This window comes from Papaver somniferum, unplaced genomic scaffold, assembly GCF_003573695.1.
Source record: "Papaver somniferum cultivar HN1 unplaced genomic scaffold, ASM357369v1 unplaced-scaffold_10, whole genome shotgun sequence".
Taxonomy (NCBI): Eukaryota; Viridiplantae; Streptophyta; class Magnoliopsida; order Ranunculales; family Papaveraceae; genus Papaver; species Papaver somniferum.
The window spans coordinates 8,868,976-8,892,964 of record NW_020618825.1 but is presented as its reverse complement, the minus strand read 5'-3'; the positions used below and the strand labels follow the sequence as shown (position 1 = coordinate 8,892,964).

General features: G+C 35.6%; 1 pseudogene; it reads right to left on the bottom strand.

Annotated features, from left to right (window-relative positions):
• Positions 1-252: 252 nt before the first annotated feature.
• Positions 253-4,260, bottom strand: LOC113326802 (annotated as a pseudogene).
• Between the last annotated feature and the right edge of the window lie 19,729 nt (positions 4,261-23,989).

Below are 23,989 nucleotides of genomic sequence, written 5' to 3'. Positions count from 1 at the left end.
GAAGAGTGAAAGAAACAAAAATCGCCCCCTCCGATAGAAGGAGAGATAAAAGAGTAAAATGAAATGGATTAGGATTAGGGCATTTGGGAATTGATATTTATATATCCAGGTGTATAGATGGTGTAAGAACATTTTTATTTCTTTTTTGCCTTTAAGATTATAGCCCGGGCCCGGCCCCGGCCCCAAACCACCCTTGGTCTTGTTATTTTTCTTAACCAGTAAAAATGGTGGAATTTTGTTGCCTTAATTTTATTGCTAGGAAATATTCTGTTTATTTCAAATTAATGATTTGAGTGTCCGCATTACAGATGATGCATAACCTTTGATTAACAGGACAAGTGATGGTGCGAGACAAAATCTGTAGCTATATGAAAATGTAGAAATTAATGGTGTACATGTAAAGAATCTACGACCAATAAACGGTTAATGTAGCACACCATGCTGATCTAGGCTTCAAAGTCACTGGCTTCAGAGTGTATGAGCAGATTGGAGTATACTCAAGTCGAGATTTTTCAGCCTCAGTGCTGATTCCGTGTGTGCACTTATACTATGCAACTCTCCCATCCTGGAAAATGCACCATTAGTATGTCTCTTAACCCATAAACATAAATGTTAGTTGTTTGCATTTGATCTATCATTTATTACCTGGCTATTTCCGCGCGCCGTCTAGCCTTTTCGGCTAGTATTGAGGACCTCCATCCAGTTGTGTCTAAATAAGTGGAGTTTATCCCTTCTAGTAATCTTTGAGAAAGTACCCACTTTGCTTCTCTATCTTCCTTCCCGTAATCTTTCTTAGTAGTGAAGGCCGTCTGCTGTTGAAATAAAATGAAATGATATTAGCATTTGGGCTCTGTCTCATAGCGCCAAATCTGAATTCCTGCACTCATGTACCTTTCTATCAAACACCAGATTCCAGGCTGCGCCGCTGAGAGCATAACGAACAGCAAATTTGATTATGTCGAGTGGTACGTAGAATACCAAGCTGTAGAGCCATATTGCCCCAGCCCAGCCCCATCCAATGCCATGGATTGATGCAAAGCTGACGTTTGCATCAACAGAATTCCTGGCCTTTCAACAAACGACCAGCTTTGACTGCGGGTCACAAATATTAGAGCTTGGCTGATGACGCTGACATGTAGATATACCGCAGACGATACCTCCCCGTTAGTCAAGCTTAGACTCCTCAAATGGAAGTGGGTCTGCATTAGAAAAATGAATGTGATCAGTAAACACGCGCATTCGATCAATTGGAGCCGAAACAAGAAACGTTGATACCTGAAAGAATGTTGTGGCGGTCACTATCCAGTAAAATAAGACGGTAACTAGTGCAAGATAAGTCCCAATGACAATGCCAGTTGCGAATATCTCATTCAGTTTCCAGTTGTCTGGTTTTGGAGATGGCTTCACACGGTCTTTGGATATCGTCATAATGGTACCATCGTTCAGTATAGCTATTACCAGAACCATGAAAGGTGGGAAATCATATTTTTCAGATCAATGTAAGAAGCACAAAACCAAGCACAATCCTTATGGTTATCGAAACCGCATAAATCTGCAAATGTCATTTTACATTGTTATAAGACTACTGCTTGAAACAATAAAATCAACAAGATGACTGCAGGGAGCTACGGATTAGCAGAATACCGTATAATTTTTCATTCTTTGGAAAATGGAACGGCTTGTCAGGACGGCATGGATGATGACGCTTAATCCTGGTTCTGTTAGAACTATGTCAGCAGCACTTCTGGCTGCATCTGTAGAATCTGACACTGCAATACCTATATCTGCTTTCTTCAGAGCAGGTGCATCGTTAACCCCGTCCCCGGTCATTCCACATATGTGCTTCTTCTCTTGTAGCATTTTCACAATTTCATACTTGTGTTCTGAAAAACCAAGCATTAGCAAAACAAGAAAACAAATGATTGATCGATTTTAGTCAGAAAAATGGTGAATTACCGGGGAATACACCGGCGAAACCATCTGCTTGTTCAACGAGTTCATCCACAGGAAGAGCTTCATGGTCACTCTATTACGGTCGAGCAACGCTGAAGATGGATACATATTTGTGCCCATTCCAAGACGGCGACCAGTCTCCTTTGCAATTGCCAACTGGTCACCTGTAATCATCTTGACACAAACCCCAAGGTGAAGTGCTCTCCGAATAGTCTCTGCACTGTCATGTCTAGGTGGATCAAATAATGGTAACAACCCACAAAATGTCCAAGGACCTCCTGGACTAGCTTCAGATTTCTCTGGAACTTCCTGCAAATTATAGTTGTCAGTGAACTAGCATATTCGCGCGTCATAAAAATGAAAGCGGCATAACAGAATTGAGCTAGTCAAGTGTTTTAAATCTAACTGACAAGCAACCCCAAGAGACCGCAATCCCCTTTCAGCAAACTTGTCAATGATGGCATGTACTTTGCCAGCTATCTGTTCTTTTTCTTGGCATAAGTTGAGAATCTGAAGTTAAAAAAGAAAATTAGTATTCCGGTAGCTCCCATTATATGAAGATCACTGACAAAAATGTGCGCATACCTGTTCAGGAGCTCCTTTGCTAGCCCTATGCCAGTTTCCGTCAGAATCGATGTATGTAATTGCTGTCCGCTTTTCTACAGGATTGAACGGTAGAAAATGAACCGGTGTGATGTTCTCGCGTGCCTGCAGCGAGAAATGAAAACACGGAACTTTCTTGTTAGCAGGGGAAATTTACTCCAGTTTGTCTTGAACTGGATTATTTTGTTTCTGTTCCTCACCTCCTTTGGATCAGCAAGCATGTTAATAATGGCCGTGTCGATGGCGTCCTGATTTTCAAGTCTCGAGGCTCTAGCTGCAAGCAACACAACAGTGTCTTTGTCCATGTTTTTGCTAAAAACCTACAGAAGATGCATATGAATTCATTAAGACATCTCCAAAATTTATGTTGCTGACAAACACTTATTATTTGGTTCAAGTACCTCAATAAGGCTTCGATCAACAGTGAGGCGATTCAGGGTCAGGGTTCCGGTTTTATCACTGCAGAGGACATCCATTCCTGCCATTTCTTCTATAGCGGTCATCCTTTTTGTAATAGCACCCTTGATACAAGAAACAGAGATGAACAACATTACACACAATGGACATATCTATCATATGGTCCGCAGGAGATATTATGTACCTGTTGTGAGAGGCGATGAGATCCAATCGCAACCGTAACGGATAACACGGTGGGCATAGCTATGGGTATTCCTCTAATTAAGAGAACCAGAAGGTTATTGATTCCAGTTCGATATGCCCGATGCTGGATAGGAAACATAACGATGATTTCAAGGATCATTCCCACGGCTATCGAGCAAATGCAGAAATTTCCAATGGAAGTTAGAACCTGCAGGGGAGAACATTTTTTCAAATCAAAATCCATTCACTTAATAAGACTTCAGAGATAGTTGTAGAATTGAAATTTTAACATGCCTTCTGGAAATGGCCAACAACATCGGTGAAGTCAACCAAATAAGCTGCCTTTCCAAGAAACGAGTAACGCCCTGTAGCTATAACAACAGCTTCAATCTCTCCTTGTTTGCATGTTGAACCAGAATAAACTTCATCTCCTGCCTTCTTTGTCACAGGAAGAGATTCCCCGGTAAGCGCAGACTGCAGCAGCATATCAAATTAATAACAACGCAGGCCACTTAGAAAAATCAAAAAAGCCTTTAATTCTTGAAATGGAAGCTACGCTTTTATTTCTGTATTACCTGGTCAATTTTTAAGGGGTCTCCTTCAAGAAGACGAGCATCGGCAGGGATGATATCGCCGAGCTTGATGCTAATTATGTCTCCTGGTACCAAAACTGAGGCATCTAGCTCTTGCCACCGCCCATCTCTGAGTACCTGCATCACAAGCAGTATAAGTGCAAATGAGGAATGGACACTTGTGCCATGCTCTATTGCATCTGACGCTGACCTTGGATTTTGGAGCCAATCGGGCCATAAGTGCTGCAGCAGCGTTCCCAGCATTATTTTCCTCGATAAAGCTAATTGTCGAATTGATGAATAACAGGCACACGATTCCCACAAAGTCTTGCCAGTCAGGGCCTTCTCCCTGAAACAGAAAGCGAGAGAGATGGTTAAAAGAAAATTCAATGTTTTGAGCAATTTCCAAGTAAATTTCTGAAAGGCTACTCACCCCGCCATTAGCAAGGACAATTGCCATGACAGCTGCAGCTTCCATGACCCATGACAAGGGATTCCACATAAAACTAAGAAATTTCAAAAACTTGTTCTCCTGCATATAACGATTAAATTATACCTCATTTTACGAATTTCATTATCAGTAGAGCAAAAATTCATCAATTTAACGCTTATGAGCAATTGGCAATTACAAATTAGTAATCTCAATGTGTAGTACAAGTTACATACCGGATTCTCCTCGAGCTTGTTAGCCCCAAAAATGATCACTCGAGCCTCAGCATCCTGCGATGAAAGTCCACCGCGCGACGTTCTCAATTCTCCAAAAACTTCTTCCAGCGGCAGTCGCTCCTGTTACCGCAAAGAGTTAAATCATCAATCTGTTAACCCTGTACAGTCCCTAACAATAACAAGAAATTAGTTACCAGATCAATTGCATCTCGATTGAAATTCTCCGGTCCAAGCTACGGCTTCTCTAAATCATGAGTCGACATGATGACTCAATTGAGCTTCTTCAAGGACTGAATTTCTGATATAACCCTTGAAATGGGAAATGAATTGATGATAATGAGCTCCGAATAGTAAAGTTAAGAACTCATTCCCATGTTTCCTCATTAATAAAGATTACCAGATAATATAACATTACATATCTTGGCTGCTGAGATTTATTAGCGGCTCTCTATAACGAATTTTCTGTACATTTAGAAGGTTTCCGACTATTATTTGTTTTCCATTTAGAAGATAATATAAAATATTTGGATGATCATGCTGCAAGCTTCCAAGACTCTCAAGCAATTGCATATTCGATGAGCAATGTTTCGTTGAAGGCTGTTGGAACTAATTTGTAATGCTGAGAAGATTCTAGAATTATGCAGATAAGTCTAGCAAAGTCCTGTAGTATCGACTAACAAGAAATAGTCAATGGTAATTTGTAATACACGAAAAATCTAGAAACTATAAACATGGTCACTTTACCTTAAAGAAAGTAAGGTCGGTATTGTAAAGAAGACTCTAGAGAGTCCATTGGTTGGTTAGTCATTTAAGTGCAAATAAAGTTTGCTATGTTAAAAGTCTAGATAAAGCAAGACAAGTCAGAGTCCGTTTGTTATAGAAATGTAGAAAGTTCAAATTACAAAGTCCTTGATTCCACCTTCTCTACTAACTAGAGTTCAAGGAGCTCTATACGAGCAACGCAGGTGTGCTCGTATATCTCCCCAAATATCATTCATAGTTAAAATTATAAGAATTTCCAACATGGTATCAGAGCTTCGAAATATTTCAATTTCTAAGAAAGGCTATTATATGTGGTTTGAAGTCATTGGGCTAGTTTCTTATAATGAAACTTAAATTTTGTGGGCTAGTCGAATAAATCAGACTATCAGACTATTGCCATTTGATATAATTCACTTGCAGAATGTGCAGTGGGTTTTATGCTAAAATGTAACCTTTTCCTTAATCGGTCCATCTGGTGAAGTGTGGGAACACTGGGGAGAATGCTTCAGAATATGTATGTTGGGATTATGAGTTGTCTAATGTTTTACTCCCGTTAATGTGAACTAATCTATGTTACTTTTGTGGTCGAGCACTGTCCAGCATTTAGAAGGGAATTGTAATCGCTTGTAATTTGTATGCTTTGTAAATTTATAGAGTTGCTTTATATTTTTTGCCGAAGATCTATTACTACATGCACTCTAAGTTACCTGAAATCTAATTCTGATTGGACGAATTTGTGCTTAACCCGTAATGAACAAATCCTTGAACAACTGTACCAGCACCTAGGCCATATGAGAAACTGTCCATGCAGCACACTATTGTTTGTTAACACTCAACAGCACTTCAGCTAACTACCAGGAACGAACTAAATCTAATGGCTGGAACATTACTAGGGTTAGGGTCCTAGCCATAACAACACTTATGGCTGGGAAAACCTGGCAGTAATTGGTTCTGGAAACCAAAAAAAAATCTGAAAAATAATTTCGGTTGGGAAAACCAAGCCAAAACATGTACTTTCGGATGGGAATCTAAGAACTCCCAGCTGTAAACTCCTTTATAAATTGTTTTATTTTTTACCCGAAATTCATCGAATCATATTTTTTAACCATTCAAAAGCAAAAATAAATGATTGATTTTCTTAGTTTTTTCTTGTTATGATGATCATCATCTTTATTATGATCTATGATTGAGAAGGAGAAGATAATAGTTTTGGTTTTTTTTTATGATAATCATCCTCATCATGATGAAATTATTATCATCATCTTCATCATGATTTATGAATTAGAAGAGAAGGATGGGGAGAAGATAATAGATTTATTTTTTCTTTTTATGATCTTCATCGTGTTCAAATCTGAGTCATGATGATCATGATTTATGAAAATTATGATCATCATCTGAAAATCGAATATTCTTTATCCGCATTTTCAACCTTTTGGAAGGAGGTCTCTTACCGCTACATTTGCGGGTTATCACTTTGGTGAGACAGTCTTCCCGTCGTTAGGGGGAGACAAGAAAAAGTATTTTCTAGGTGAACGACAGGAATTTTCGTTGTGTGTTCCCACTGTGTCTCATATTGATTCTTGTAATCCATAAATGTAAATGGGAAGTGATAAAGAATATTCAATTTTCAGAATGTACATTGATGTTGCTAAATTGATGAGATCACACATACCAACTGCAACTTACCTGCAAGGTTACAAATCCTCAATAAGGGATATACGATATAAACTAAGGTGTTGTAACTACACTCAGTGGAAGTGTGGTTGAGTCAGTGACTCCACTTGGTTATATCAATTCTCACCTAGAAAGGAAGTAGTTGAGTAAGGAACAACTTATTTATATCATCATAAATCACCTCATAAGATTGTCTTTGAATATGTCAATGAATCAAACTGGAAGACGCTCCGAAGTTTAATGATTCTAAAGAACAATGACATCCCAAGTGGATTATGAAAACGCGCACAAGTCAATGGAAGGATCATGCGAGTATACTGATGATTAATTTCATATATACTTTCTTTAGGAAATAGAGCAAGATGAGATCGAACCAAGATCTTTGTTGAGATGTCAACGAAGAGCATATTTGGCCTATACAATCCAGGTAGAACTTGGTTCTTTGACAAATATACAGGTATCTTGTGTGGTAGTGCTAACCAACCAAGTGTAAAACCTATTGGACATACATGATTAATTTTTCATAAAGCATTATGAAAAGAATGTAGTTTTAAAGTATAAATACTCGCCTTGTGGCGCAAGGTTTCTAACAAAGCCCTGGAATTGTTCTCCTGTAATGAACGTTATGGAATTCCGCTACTTATTTAAGTTGGGAATTTCAAATGCACTTGAAATGCAACATATGTATGTGTAGCACCCCCAAAGCTAGCAGCTGACTAATCCAAGAGATTAACTAAACAAAGAGGCATTAAGAATCTAAATCATTTTATTAAACAATAAATTAAGAAATATGCTATAAAACTTAACCAAAAACTAACCCCGCTCAGAAATATATATACAAGAACTTCTCTCAAATGATACATATACAATAGTCATTTTGTTTGAAAATAGAATAACCAACATAATAAACATAGCAGAAGCTAACTAATTAACGAAGTCAACTCCTCGAAGATTTCGTTGCACAACTCCGATCTGTCTCTGAAGCTGAAAGTGGGAAAAGGTGAGCATGTCATCCCTAGAGGGGTGCCCAGCAGGAATAACCTTTAACTTTCAAGTAATCATGGAAAGGTTTGGAAAACAATAATGTTTTCCCAAACATCAAAAAGTGACCAAGTCACTGAAATAAACAAACATGTATATGGACAAACTTCTTCTTCAAACATTAACAGAACTCGAGCATAGGAGAAGAAAAAAAATGAAGGAGAGAAGAAGAAGAATAAGAAAGAAGGAAGAGAAAAGAAAACTTAGGGTTGAGTCGATAGATTTTAGGGTTATAAGTGTTAAATTTAGGAGAATTCTCCACCATTGAGATATATGAAATTTTGAGCGTACACGTGTAACGTTAGGACTTAGCAGGTCATTGTTACTAAAGTTAATTTTCTTTTAGTAATTTTCTAATTAATTAACAGAGAAGTGGACACGTCAAGGTCAAACCGAGTCCACGCGGGTCAACGTCATATCCAAGTACCAAACACCAAGCTGGACAAATGTTAGACCAAACAACAAAGTTGGTCAAAACTTGAGTACCAAAAACAAAATAACCCTAAAAAGATATATATAGATTCAGATAAGGGTGCACACGGTACGGTTCGGCTCGGTTCTTGCCGAGGCCGAGTACCTGTACCTCCCTAGGATCGGGACGAAGATTTTGGACCGTTACCGTGTACCTCGGTTCCGGTACCATTCTGTTCCGGTGCGGTTCCGGTACCAGTCGGTACCTTTTCAGCACAAAAATGATTGCCTTTTCTTTTACCTAAGGGTGCACACGGTACGGTTCGGCTCGGTTCTTGCCGAGGCCGAGTACCTGTACCTCCCTAGGATCGGGACGAAGATTTTGGACCGGTATCGGTACCGTGTACCTCGGTTCCGGTACCAGTCGGTACCTTTTCAGCACAAAAATGACTTCCTTTTCTTTTACCTGTTTTTTCTATAGAAAAAATTCTCATTCAAAGCAACAACTAATAAGTAGCAATATTACTAACAAACCAAACAAACAATGTCTTGAAAATATGGAAAAAAAAGTAGCAGTAACCACAGACACACACACTAAGTCTTGAAAATGAGAAAATCTGAAAAAAGAACAACTACTCAACTAGCAGTGCATCTAGTGCTTCTGTAATCTTGAATCTTGATCTTCTAATCCATGTCAGCAGCACTTGCGGTGTCATCACTGTTGATAGGACCAAGTAACGCTGCAAAAAAAAACAAATAATAGCAGTTAGTAACTATTAGACTATGTCTATTACTGCCAAACACAAGTAATAATGTAATATGATACCTTCTTCAACTTCAACATCATCATCTGGTATGTAATCAGATAGAAGATCAAGTTGTATTGGCTTCCTTAGCCAGCTTTGTGTGCAAAGCAATGCCTCAACTGTCCTTGTAGATAAAGAGCTTCTACAAGGACTTAAGACTCGCTTTCATGTGCTAAAAGCAGACTCAGAGGCAACAGAAGACACATGAATGGCTAATATGTCCTTAGCCATATGTCCAAGTATCTTATACTTTGTATTGTTGGTCTTCCACCAACCCAATAAGTCAAACTCCTCATCATCATCTTCTCCTTCACCTTCTTCATACTCGTCAATGAAATATTTATCCAACTCTGTTTTTCCCTCATCATCATTTGGGCTTTTCTTGAACCTCTTACTCCTTGACATCAACTCTTTCATACGACTTGGCCCTGCCACTGGTTTACTTCCCACTGCTTTGGCTTGTTCCTGGATAGAACTACTTGACTCCTCCTCATGAACTGAATAGGCATCCTTATATTCTTCAAATAGAATCTTAAAATCCAACTTAATAAGCTTCATAACAGATTCAACCTTAGAAGAATTCTTCCCATACAAGAGCTCAAGAGCAAATTGTAGTCCTTTTTCTTTCTCTCTAGGATCCAACAACGTGGCAAAAAAGGTTGTAGGGTTCATCTTTTCATAATCACCCCAATATTTGTTATACTTCTTAAACATTTTTCCAGCCATAGTAGCAATAAAAGGATCTTCATCTACATTATATCTAAACTCAACTAGTTGCTCATATATGATATCTAATTGCCATAAGAAAGTGTTTGTTGTTACCTTAGTTGAGGCTGAAAATGCAACAGGGGCATCAAAGAATACTTTCAAACATTTGACAAGGCCTCTGGAAAAGATCCATTCCTCTTCACATGGAGCAGGTTTCCTCACTACTACCTTCTTCTTCTTCTTTTGTGCCTTCTTCTTCCCTGTCACCTCAACTTCTTCTTGTTCTTCTTCACTAAATTCTTCTTCTTCTTCACCAACATTAACATAAATATCAAAATCTTTAGCATCAGGTAGATCTTTCTCACTCTGTTTTGGGTAATAAAACAACTGCCGATATTCCTTGTCATACCTTTCTAACCTAATAAATGGTTTTTCTAACACTTCTGCAGCCTGTAGCATCAAGAATGTGCTGTTCCACCTAGTCTTAACATCTAATATAAATGTTACCTTAGACTCTATTCCAACTAATTTTGCACAACGCTTAAGCTTAGCCAACCTAGATGGAGAAACCTTTACATACTTGACAACTGACCTGATTCTTGCAATTGATTTGTTGTAGACCCTCACAACATCTTTTACCACAAGTGCAAGTACATGAGCTGCACACCTTACCTGAAAAGGTGAATTCAAACAAGTTAGAAAGTAATAAACATAATCCTAAGTTAGAAAGTAAAAAAAATAACAAGTCATATTCATATACATATACTTACATGCAAGTACTTAGCTCTCTCTTCTGCCCTTGTCTTTGAAACAATACTAGTCTTCAAATAATCCATTGCTACCTTGTTGGCACTCACATTATCCAAAGTGACAGTAAACACATCTTTAAGCTCCCAATATGACAAACACTTCTCTAACATCTCACCAATGTCAATTCCTTTGTGACCGCTAACCTCACAAAACATAATAATTCTCTTTTGATACTTCCACTGCTGATCAATAAAGTGAACTGTTACACAGATGTAGGTTAAATTGTTTGGTGAAGTCCATGTGTCTGTATTCAAACTAACCCTCTGCTTGGTTGACTTGAAGTAATTTTTCAACTTTTCTTTCTCTAATACATACATGTCTAATAAACATCTACAAATAGTCATTCTACTTGGCACAACAAATCTAGGCTCTAAGACATGCATCATTCTCCTAAAACCTTCACCCTCAACTGCTCTAAATGACATCTCATCAATTATAATAAATTCAACAAATGCCCTTTTACATTTCTCTTGACTGAAAATAGTAGAGACTAACTGACCTTCATCCTCACCCAGTTGTGCAGGATTTAATGTCAGAGTTTGTTGTCCTTTTGGCTTTGGCTTGTTAGGATTCTTCTTGCATCTGTTGAAGTGCTTCCACATTCCACTTGTACCATTCTTTCCAGTATGAGCCTTTATCACCTTCTTGCAGTAATTGCATCCAGCATCTTGAACATTCAACCTATTGAAATGATTCCAAATGTTAGAAGTTATCTTACCACCCATTCGAGTAGAAGTAGCTTCTACATCTACTGTTGTTGTATCTGGCTGTGCTGATTCATTTGTTGGTTGGACTGAGGATCCAACAATTGCATCTGTGGCAGTGGTAGGTGTAGCAGTTATAGGTGTAGGGGTATATGTTCCATGAGCTTGACTTGATTCATCCATGCCAGCTTATCACTGAGAAAACAAATGAAACTGAAATGAAATGAAATGAAACTGAAATGAAACTGAAATGAAATAAGAAATGAAATAAGAACTCAACTGAAAAATTAAATAAGAACTGAAATGAAATAAGAAATGAAATAAGAAACTTGATCCATCCATATATTCCATACTTATAAAATGAAGAAGAAATAAGAACTTCATAACTGGACATTGTTCAAGGAGCATTGAGCTCTGTTATAAAAAATAAGAACTGGACATTGTACTAAGCATAACTGCATAAGTTCTAAGCATAATTTCATTAAGCATAACTGCATAAGTTACAAATTCTAAGCATTATTTATGTGAGCTATGTTATGATTAGGATTGCTGGGGCATCTTTTAAAGTGCTTCCACAAGGCAGAAGTTCCATTTCTGAACATGTTAGCCCTATAAGTCCTTCCACAATAATTGCAAGTGGCTTCTTCAACATTTCTCCGAGTGAAATGGCACCATATTTCCATCACTGACAAGAGAAAAGACTTTTAATGATAACAAAAAGATACAACAAAAATTACTCAAAACTGAGTATGCAGCATAGCAATTCAAGGAGCATTGAGATAAATGGCATAGCCCATAATTACTATCACACACACATTACACAAGCAAGCTCTATATATGCATGTTAATGTGAAAGAATGAAAGTTGTGTAACTCATCAGCAGGAAAAGATGTCTCCAAAGACATGTGTTCTGCTGCAAAGATTACATATGGACAACATAGACCATTTCTAGAATATCAACAAGTGTTACTAGCTCTATCCTAATCTCATAGATAAATTCCTATCCACGAAGGGAACCTAATTAGCAACTTGAATCTTGTAATTCAGCCACCACACATTCACATTTACATATCCCTTGAATGCACAAATACCAAATGACAAACCTTAAATGTGCAGTATCAGCAACCCTCTAGAATTACTGAATTAGTGAACTCCAAGAACTTAAATCTGCACTTCAGCACCTAATCAAAAGCACAAGAAAAACAGATAAATTAGATTTCAACAACATTTAATAAACCCAATTCAGAAAACCCACTCCACTCCAAGAACTTAAATCTGCACTTCAGCACCTAATCATACACTTGATCAAGTCAGATAACTTCTCAGTACCTATTGATTCTTCATTTCAATAAAATCCATTTTATTTAGACAAACATGGAGGTGATCAAACATAAGAAGATTCATGAAACATAAGAACTAACTACTTGTCATTCTTGTCCTGCTCTAACATGTAATTGCAGTTAACTACTTGGTACTTATATAGCATCATCAACAAAGTCTAACAGCAGTATAATGAACCAAATCGTAATCCCAGATTGCTAATTGTAACTAGTAGGAACACCTAACCCATATTAACTTTATAAACAAAAGTTACAAAACCACATAATTGGAGCATCACTGCAAGTAAATGCACTTTGACAACACCAAAAAGATTGAGTAACTAACTAATTATCTACCTACTTCTAGCAACCATGTAAATTAGAAATCAGAACAATTACTAACACCCTAATTTCATTAACAAAAAGAAAAAGAAGTACTCAAATTACTAAAACAACACAATTACCATTCAAAGATTAGCACTAGACACTAGACAGTGAATTAGGAACAACATAATCCAAAACAACAACGAATCTCTAACCTTTTCCTTCTCTTTCTCCACTCCCTTAGATAATCTGATTGATACTTATCCAGTTCAGTTCCTTTCTTTTCCCTTTGTCTTACCCTGTGAAAGTGAAACCCTAATATAATCAGACATAGCTTTAAAGATCAAAAGATTCAAAACTTCACAAAAGTAATGATTACAAATCGAAGCTTTGTCTTGATTTTTCACGAATCATCAACGAAAACATGATTATAATGAAAGAGAGGTACACAGATAAGAAGATGCAGATTAGAAGAAACGTTGACCTAAATTGAAAAAAAAATAAATCAAAATCCGCAACATCTGATTACCTCTTAGTAAGAACTGAGACATAAACTCATATCAATCAACGAGACAGAGGAGTAATCCAACAGAGACACAGAGTTCTTCACTTATTCTCCTTCTCAGAGACAGAGGAGAGAGTTGACGGAAACAAAAAAAGAAACGAAATTGAGAATAGAAACCGTAGCCCTATAATATTTTCTTATATACCACCACTTAATCCAACGGTTATTATTGATCTATCATCCCCTAAATCTGACGGCTACAACTAATCGGTACAGACGGTACGGTTCGGCACGGGACTAGGCCAGGGCCGTGTACCTGTACCTCCCTAGCCTCGGTTCCTATTTTTAGGACCGGTACCTGTACCCCGTTCCTCGGTTCGGTACAAAACCAGGTACGGTTCCACCGGTTCCGGGACGGTCCGTCGGTCCGGCTCGGTTCCTGTGCACCCTTAGATTCAGATTTGTTGAAATGCCTGAATGGCTGAATCTGAAATAATCTGACTGCATCAAAGTCAAATTGAATTAAAGTCAAGTCATAGTCAAGTCAAATGGAACTCAAATAAATTCAAGCAAAAGTCAAGTCAAATGGAACTCAAACTGAAATTCAAATTTAAACTCAAACTCAAACTTGAGAATTCCACATTCATTCATTCATTTCCATTGGGTTTAAAATTACACAAAAAAGATGAAATTCTGAGATTTGTTAAAGAACAGGTGCAAACCCGCAAAAAGATAATTTGTCCAATGATCAACTCACCTGCAACAAAAAATTTTCAATATCAGTTAACTAAAATAAACTTGGATAGTCTGATAAAGTTTTAATAATATCACAATGAACCACTCATCATCATCCACTTAGTTCTTAAACAAAGAATGACAATTGGGAAATTGTATATTTGGAGTGTGATCTCACTTGTTGCATATGTTTTCCTCCACTGATCACAAAGTAATCTATTTCATCTTCCCACCAACACAATAAGTAGTGTAAACAACCAATCTGAATTAGACAATGAATAATAAAATTGTTAGTCTAAATACCTTTCTATGAGAAACTCCAAGGAAATAACTTAGTTAAGCGAATCCCACATGTTTTAGATTTCTTGATGGGACCATATTGATTGTGAATTATTTCCATTGGGATTTTCAGGGAATACTAAGATTAACAATATAAATAACAGATACATTGGTGAATTACCTAGAAAATCTGCAATGAGGAAGACGAGGATAGAACCAACGAGACAGCTCTTTCTTCCATCCACTGCACTGCTTCAGTAACTGTAATTTTTGATACGCTGTGTAGTTCATCCTGAATAACACAAGGTGCATATCAAGGCTCAGAGGCTCCTGGTTAAAGAACAAACTTTGTAAGGATAAAGAACACAAGCGAAAAACTTTAAATGAAAATATAAATCTATCTTACTCCAAGTACAAGCTAAATGTAGTGTTACAAGTGCTATTATATTTACCAAATCATATACAACAATGAACAGTGGAGTAACCTAGGAAATACGTCAAGCAAAAGAAGAACTATATATCCATTATTTCCTTTACGCAAAAGTCTGTGTTATAATCTAAATAACCAGCACACTACTCAAAGCTACAACACAAAAGAGTTAAGACTTGCATTACCATTCTAAAGATACTTTCAGGATTAACATGAAACAAAAACATCAAAATAGAACATGTACAGTGTAAGTAAGTCAAGGTTTTAGACCTGAACTTCCATAGTAATCACCATGGAAGATTTGGACCAATAGCTGGTCCTATGTATTAGAAAGCAACATTACCAGATGAGTTACATGACAAGTTATGTCCAAATGAGCTACATGACAGTTACGGGAATAGAGAATAATTCTCAAAAAACCTCGAAAATGTTATGCACTGAGCTTATTAACTGGTTAAGTTAAGTTATGAGGTATAAGATTATAAGTGAGCTCATTTATTACTATCTACCTTCATATTTCACAAATCAAAAATAACTTGTATGCTTTCACTCACAAGCAACATACCAGCATAAGGTCTTAGTAATTCAAACCATATGGGGGTATAAGTAAAGTAAAGGAATGATTATCATTCAAATAAGCCACATCTTATAGTTTAATCATCTCAGCTTTGTAGTTGCGGATCATACCCAGGCGAGCAGCACAAGCATTTCCAGTATTCCCACCTCCTTGTATTCTCCTTGATGTTAACTGAACAATTCAAGTGCAAGGTTCTGATAAGGAGACAAAAATAAAAGTAACTAAACCATTTGGAGGAATCCAATTCCTTTATAGTTCACTAACCTGTCATGTAATAAGAACTCATCTGCAGTTCTCATTATATTGTCCTCGTATTGCAGCTCTCCTTGTATACTCATTGATGCCAACTTCTCAATTCAGGTGAAAGATTTTGATAAGTAGACAATAATAAAAAGTAACTTGTGCATACTTTAAAACTGCAGCAGTATTAAAGAAACACGTAACTTATAGCACCTGTTCAAATACCCAAAAACTTAAATAATTTCACATATGCAGTTTTACGAAGTTTGATGTCAATACACAAATCTTTACTGTGTGTTGTGATAGCCGGGCTCATATATATATAGCTGTTAAAACCACAAACTTAACACAACTAACAAAATCCCATAAGAAATGCTCTTCTAGTACACAAAACATATACTATATTCTAAGCACGTAAATCCCTTGTAACAAAATCAAAATAAACTCGCATAACAATAATAAACATTTGTTATCTTAAGCCAAACAATTGTAGAAATGGATTAGTGATTCTAAAAGTACGCCGATCCGAAGAATTATCAAAATCCCTATCCTTACTTTCACTTCACGACTATTTTCTTTTTAGACAATCATCTGCATAAAACTTCTAAAAGCTAAATAATTTATACAAATTGCAATTCCCCACGTATACTAGTGGCATTCATGAAATTCAAAACTACATAACAGGTTCATGTTGTTACCTCATGCCGAAAATAGAAAAATAAAAAGCATTTATTTCCTCCTAGAATGCACATGGCCTCCAAGGCTCCAACCAGTAGCTAACTTAATCCAATATCAACAAAGGCTAATGCTTGAAGTCAGTATTTACGAACCTGAAATAATTGAGTTATTCATCAAAATAAAACAATAAAGGAAAGTAAGGTGTTAACAACAAATTATACAAACATTGAGATAAAGGAACTAAGGATCTAACAATCATTTCTGCAAGCACCTTGAGTTCCTTAGTGAAAAAAAGCACTCAAAATTGTATTTCTCATTTTTAGCATCACGCGTTCTCATTGATATCACTGAACATATATTAAATTACGTGCACAAACCAACTCTGAAAAAAATCACTAATTGATTCTTTAGTTTTCAAATCCGACAAAACCTCGTAACAATTCAATCTTAACATACATTATACGGAATATGTATTCAACCCCAAAGTTAAGTACAGACTATACTAGTATGCTAGCATCAAAATCAATATATTCTTTCAAAGAATGGAATGTTAAGTTGCAAAGATGAATCAATAGATTTTAAAAAGTATCGACAGAAGCAAAAGAATCAAATTTTGCAATACTGATGTACATGTACTTATTTAAAATCATAACCAATAGTCCGAGGCAAGTTTGCAAAACTGCAACTACTCTACTCTAGACTTAAGCTTCAAACAAAATCCCAACTACAGGAATTAATATTTTGGAGCTAAGCAAATCCTAAATATTGAATAACAGTAAGTGAACTTTTCCAACACACACTTTCATAGTTTTAAAAAATTGAATAATCGAAATCTAATGAAAAGGAAAAATCGGATCAAAACACACGAACCTTGGTTTTCTGAGAGTGTCATTGTCATATGATGACAATTATAATCCTTGAATATGACTTCGGATTATCTATTCTGCTGGTGTAGGATACCCTGTAACCAAAAAAAAAAAACAGGACATCCATCAAATATTAAAAAAAATCATAAGCAATCATCTAACCAGTAATACCAATATGGAATCATGAAATTTATACCATTCTATGATGGGGTTAAATCCTTCTTTTGCGAAGTTCTAGAAAGACTCGACCAAAAGAAAAAAAGGAATTGTTAGCTAGGATTAAAGATCAAAGTAAAAATAAACTTATATTCAGAATTAGAGTTAGGGGTTTTCATTCTTACTATAGGAGAAGAGATCTTCTACCCCTGGATTAGCTCTCTTGCAAGGAAAAATAGAAAAAGGAAACACCTAACTGCAAAAACGATTGAACATCAAAAGAAATTAAATCATTTACAATACTAAAAATTTATCAATTTATGAAACAATAAAAAGATTGATATTACCCTGCTGATTTCAGGTATAAAATAACTAGATCTAGTGTTACAGAGTTTCCTCTTGATTTCTTCTGATACATGGGTTTTGATTTTGAGATATGGGTTAGGATAAAGCTTTGATTTCTACAGTAACTTTGAATTTGTGAAGTGAGAAACGATGCAGATTTGTATTTTAGGGTTCTTGTGGGTTTCGTTGATTTTGAGAAAACGAATTAAATCAGTGGAGAAGATGAAGAAGAAGGTGTTGTTGTGGTGATGAAAGTAGTGGATGGAGATTCCGTTGTCTGTGGTGGTGAATGGTGATGGAAGTGGTGAGGTGAAGGTCGGAGGGAGAGGAGAGAGGAGATGGTTTCTGTGGTGTGAGTGGAGAAGATAGAATAATGGACAGGTTTTTGAGGTTTTAATAGAGATATGGGATATCTTAATCCCAACCGTCAGATCAATTTTAGTTTCAATCCCCAGACTATGATCAGTGGTCGCTGAATCGGTGGTTCTATGGGGATAAGATGGTAAATAAATTTTTCTATTCAGAGACGGTTTATTAGTCTCTCGAATATTTTCCATTTTTTTATCATATCAGAGACGGCTTCCTTTGGTCAACGGTCTGACTGCAGTCAACGAGGGTCTCTGATGTGGGTTGCTAAACACCCATTTTCCACTAGTGTATATACCACACGTGGAAATGCTTATTTCCCAAAACAATTCATAATGACAAACATTACAAGTCCTTTCCAATTCATGGAAAGATTCAAAGAATCAACAGAACAATCATAACACAAACTAAACAATTAATGTATGAAATGAAAAAATAGATAATGCATTAGTTTGAAAAACATAAACTTTTGTAAAAGAAACAACAATGGTTTCAAAAGAGTTAAAAGTATTCCCACCTCTTTTGATGACAAGACACGCCTACCTCGAGATCCACGATCCACTGGTTCATCCTTTGAATCGATCATTGTTAATAGACTAATTGTTAATCACACAAGAAGTCTAAGAAGCTAGCCAAAATGGCTCATACAAGAATCATACAAGTCTATCTAATTGATCTAAGCCCATTTATGGTTCCACACTTGTTCATTATCCATCTCTTGCATATCTAAAGGTTTAACTAATCCAATTACATTGATTATATAGTCCATAGTTAAGTCTTATGAATATCTATAACTTTGTAGAAGATGACAAAAACTAATTTAGACTATAAGAGTCCAAAACATCAAACTAAGAATACAAGATACTAAACCCAAGTCCACTAGACTCAGCCCATTACACAAGTGCTGACCCAACTGGGTCAACTAACGGTCAATGGAGTCAACTAACAGTAAACGTCAGGTGAAAGTCCAGGGTCAGAGGTCAAATAAGTCAAACAGAAATCGACCAACAAAGTCAATTCGGGTCTAGACAGTGAACTCGGTGAGTCTAACCGATTCAACTTAGTTAGATACTGAGTCAGGTAAGTCAGCTAGACTGACTGGAATAGCTAATAAGCCTAAAATCAAATTACAGACTTCATGTCAAATCTACTTCAAAAACATTTCATTTCTATCAAACTTAAGAATTCTTAAAAGATTACAAGTTCAGTTTACCTGAAATGTAGCTGCAGTCGCAAGCTTTAACTGAATCACTAACTATAATTCTATATCTACTATTTCCAAATCATTATAGCTACAACCCTGCTAAGTTTCCACACTAACAATCAACATTTTTACTTCTTTCACAAAACAAACAACATTCTCCAACTCATTCGCATAACCTCAACAAGCACTACTATCGAACTCGGCTATAACAACTTCATAATCACAATCTTCATAGCTGCAACAACACTCAACATCAAACACACACAACTGATTCGATCATAGTATCATTACTACTAGTAACTCCAGTTCTGCAACTCAAATACACTGAAAAAGGACAACTCTATTCATTCCTATCTCTACAACTCTGCAATCCATTACACCAATACTGCCAGCAAACAATTGAACTCTTATTCTTTATGATAACCAACTTCAACTTCCACCGAATTCAAGCAACCACTGTTTCCAACATCTATTCCGTGTAACTCAACAGAAAACCTCCATTGCCAGCATCATAACTCAATCTCCAGCACTACCACTAAAACCTCATACATTTCCTGAATTTCATTTTCACCAATCTCAGACACAAATAATAGACATCATAAAATAACCCCAGCCATCTTGTTTATCACAGCTCATCCAACAAATCATCTCACTAACACCAATTTCTCGTTCAGATCATAAAATTTCCATATAAATCTCTGTAACTCAACAATAACAACAATTTCCTTTTGCTCATCATAAATCTAACTACATATTATAGCTCAATTACCAAACACATACACTTAATCTAAGAAGCTGAGTAACTTTACTAAGACAATTTAGGAAAACAATTACCTCAATCTGGTTTACTAAATACATTCTCCCTGTGCTTCACCATTTCAATTCAGCCACCTCTAATCCAACAACACACTCTCAATTTAGTTTAGTCAACACTCAACGATCTTCACTGTTAGTACAACTCGATCTCAATCTATACTCTATTCACATCAAACCCACTTTTATCATCCTTATAGAATTTCAATTTCAACTTCATTATTCTCTGTAATTCAACTTGAAACCCTAACTCTTAATTTGGTGAAGAACACGAGAAACCCTAATTCTTCGATTCATCTTCAGAACAACTCTATAGCTTCGATTACACATCAATTTCATCATCTAATTCGAATTATAATTCCATTTAAGAAACCCTAATTTCTCAATTACTCTTCTTCTCTGATTCAGACTTAATACTTCCATTCAAATCTTCAATCAATCAAAATCCCATCTTTAATCAGTCTCGTGGAACCTCAAATTCACTATCTAATCTTCGTATGAGTTTCTTCTTACAAACCATACCTCTAAATATTTCTCTACAGATCTTCAAGAGCTTCTAACCAACCTTAACCAAAACTTCATATCGCCGCACACCGTCAGTTACTACTTGATTTATTCCTCTGGATCTCAAAATAATGATTTTATCTCTCAGACTCGTCTCAGAATCGCCACAGGAGAAGAACATAGAAGAAGAAAGAAATAAGAAGAAGAAAGAGAGAGGAATAAAAGAAGAGAATGGTATTTCTTCGATCCGTTTTGGTGATAAGGCCGACGAGGTCATTAAATGCACCCAAGAATATGATAATGGAAAGCCACAACGTGTCCATGTTGCATCAAAAGCGTTTTTCCGGAAATGATGATTTTACACTTCATAATAATCTAATGATATCTTCTTTGTCCGGTGTCCGAAAGACACGTTCGAGTAGTCCATTTCGCATAACTTTTCGATACCTATTCGATGATACTAGTTTCATAACTATGTCGTTGTTATATTAATTCCTATTAATTAACGTTCGTGTTAAACTAATCGAGTAATTAGCGGCTAAGACATTTTTTGACTAGTCTAATAGCGTTGACGAGCTTGAGGGTATTTACATTCTCCCCACCTTATTTATTTTCGTCCTCGAAAATCAATCCATCCTTCTGGTCTTCAAAAACTCCCCACCTTATAGAGATAATCCCATCTCTTATCTAAGCGCACAGAAAGGAAACAGAGCACAAACCTATATGACTTTCTACAACTAAAATTTGTGGCTCAAAGTTCAATATACTAGTTCTTGTTTCGGTATGATAATTGTCACTAATTTTCAAGGAAGAATCCTACGAATCTTTTTAACTGAAATTACATTTATCGGTTTCTAAAATAATTACACTAAACTTCTATGATCGGTCATCTCTGAATGCAGTTGCCCTGTCAAGGTTGGCCAGTCCCAACAATTCCTTCCTACGAACAGAGAAAACACAACCTTCACTATTCCCCAGTGTTGGATTAACTAAGTATTAATTTGTTAAGATTAATTAGTCTTTAACATTTATCTTAACTGGTGTAACCTAAACTTTTAATTTGTAAAAATATGAATAGTTCACATCATTTTAAGAAATTTAATCATCAAAATATTATTTCATCTATTCCTTTTTACCAATGTAGATAATCCCAATTCGATTTTATGTCAATTTATAACATTTCAATAATTTTAACTTAATGTAATACCGTATACAAAATTTTTCAATATTATCTATTATAAATTTACTACCAAACTAATTGTTCGCATACTATTATCACTACTGCGGATATATTTGTTGCAATTTAGAAATTTAGTTTATAGATAATTTGTAATTAATTTTGTTTACAGAACTTAATCATAGATAGGCGCAAATAAATTTCCATAGTTATTTAATCATAATTATTATTTTTATCGTTATATATCCATATTGAAATTTTAGTTAAATTAAGTTCAGTATGATACTAACTGAGAAAAGCTAACATTACTTATCAAAATTATTATTACTTTTATTATCATTTATAGTACTATTATAATATTTTTGTTATTAACATTGATGGTCGAACTATGATCTAACTATTCTTATAAAATATTATTTAATCCCAGAAATATTATTAACATTTATGTAACTATAATTTGCTTACTTTTCATATAAGTCAATGTGTTCGATAACTTTCTATGTGATTTACAAGATCTATTAATAATACTAATCTTAATATTATTATAATATTAGATTATCTACGTGTTCATACTTTTTAGATTAATTATTTTCAAATCCTTATTAACTAAAATTATTAGTGTACACTACAATTTTTACTTCAATACTTATACAAACAACTAAACAAACAAATCAATCAATCAAATAATTCTTTTAATTATTTATAGCTTTTAGTGATTAATATTTATCTCACACCCAACCAGTTCTAAATTATTCTAGTTCACTAACTGCATTGGCTAATTCTATCTTTTCCCATATAAGATCTAATAATGAGCTGTGAGACCAACATTGTAGCGCCCCCAAAGCTAGCAGCTGACTAATACAAGAGATAAACTAAACAAAGAGGCATTAAGAATCTAAATCATTTACTTAAACAATCGATTAAGAAATCTGCTATAAAACTTAACCAAAAACTAACCCCGCTCAGAAATATATATACAAGAACTTCTCTCAAATGATACATATACAATAGTCATTTTTTTTGCAAATAGAATAACCAACATAATAAACATAGCAGAAGCTAACTAATTAACGGAGTCAACTCTTCGAAGCTTTCGTTGCGCAACTCTAAACTGTCTCTGAAACTGAAAGTAGGAAAAGGTGAGCACATCATCCCTAGAAGGGGTGCCCAGCAGGAATAACATTTAACTTTAAAGAAATCGTGAGAAAGATTTGGAAAACAATTCATGTTTTCCCAAACATCAAAGTGACTAAGTCACTGGAAATGCACAAACATGTATATGGACAAACTCCTTCTTCAAACAATATATATTAGTGATGCCGGGTTTTTCCACACCTACATAGCTATATTGATGCCGGGTTGTTCCACACCTGATAAGCATAAAAGCTGAATTCATGTAGATATAAATGAAGGAGCGTATCCTATATACCACACGTGGAAATGCTTATTTCCCAAAACAATTCATAATGACAAACATTACAAGTCCTTTCCAATTCATGAAAAGATTCAAAGAATCATCAGAATTATCATAATACAAACTAAATAATGTATGAAATGCACAAATAGACAATGCATGAGTTTGTAAAACATAAACTTTTGTAAAAGAAACAACAATGGTTTCAAAAGAGTTAAAAGTATTCCCACCTCTTTTGATGACAAGCCACGCCTACCTCGAGATCCACGAACCACCACTACAAGAAAATTAGTGTATTGCAACATGTTCTCTGCATGGAAAGAACCCATGTTTCATGTGGCAATAGCCTTTTGCCACATCAAAATATTTTGCCACACACTGTGGCAACAACCTGTGTGACAAGAAGTTATTGCCACACCTTATGTGCATTTTAGCAAAGGGTAGGTTTTAGCAACAGCATATAGTGAGGCAATAATGTGAGACAAAAGAATATTTAGTTCATTTTAATTATTTAAATATTTAATTTTATTTTTTGTGAAAATACTTTTGCCACACCACTTAGGTGCTGTTATAGGCTTCTCTTGCAACAACGTCAAGAAAACCTGCATTAAAGCAACATTTCTTCCGCAAAAGCCTATTAAGAGAATTGTTTTCTAATATTGTTTATAGACCATTGTTGTGGTATATGATTCATAGTCGGTAAAGTAATATCTAAATCAAGCATTTCATAGACAAAAACTGATTTCC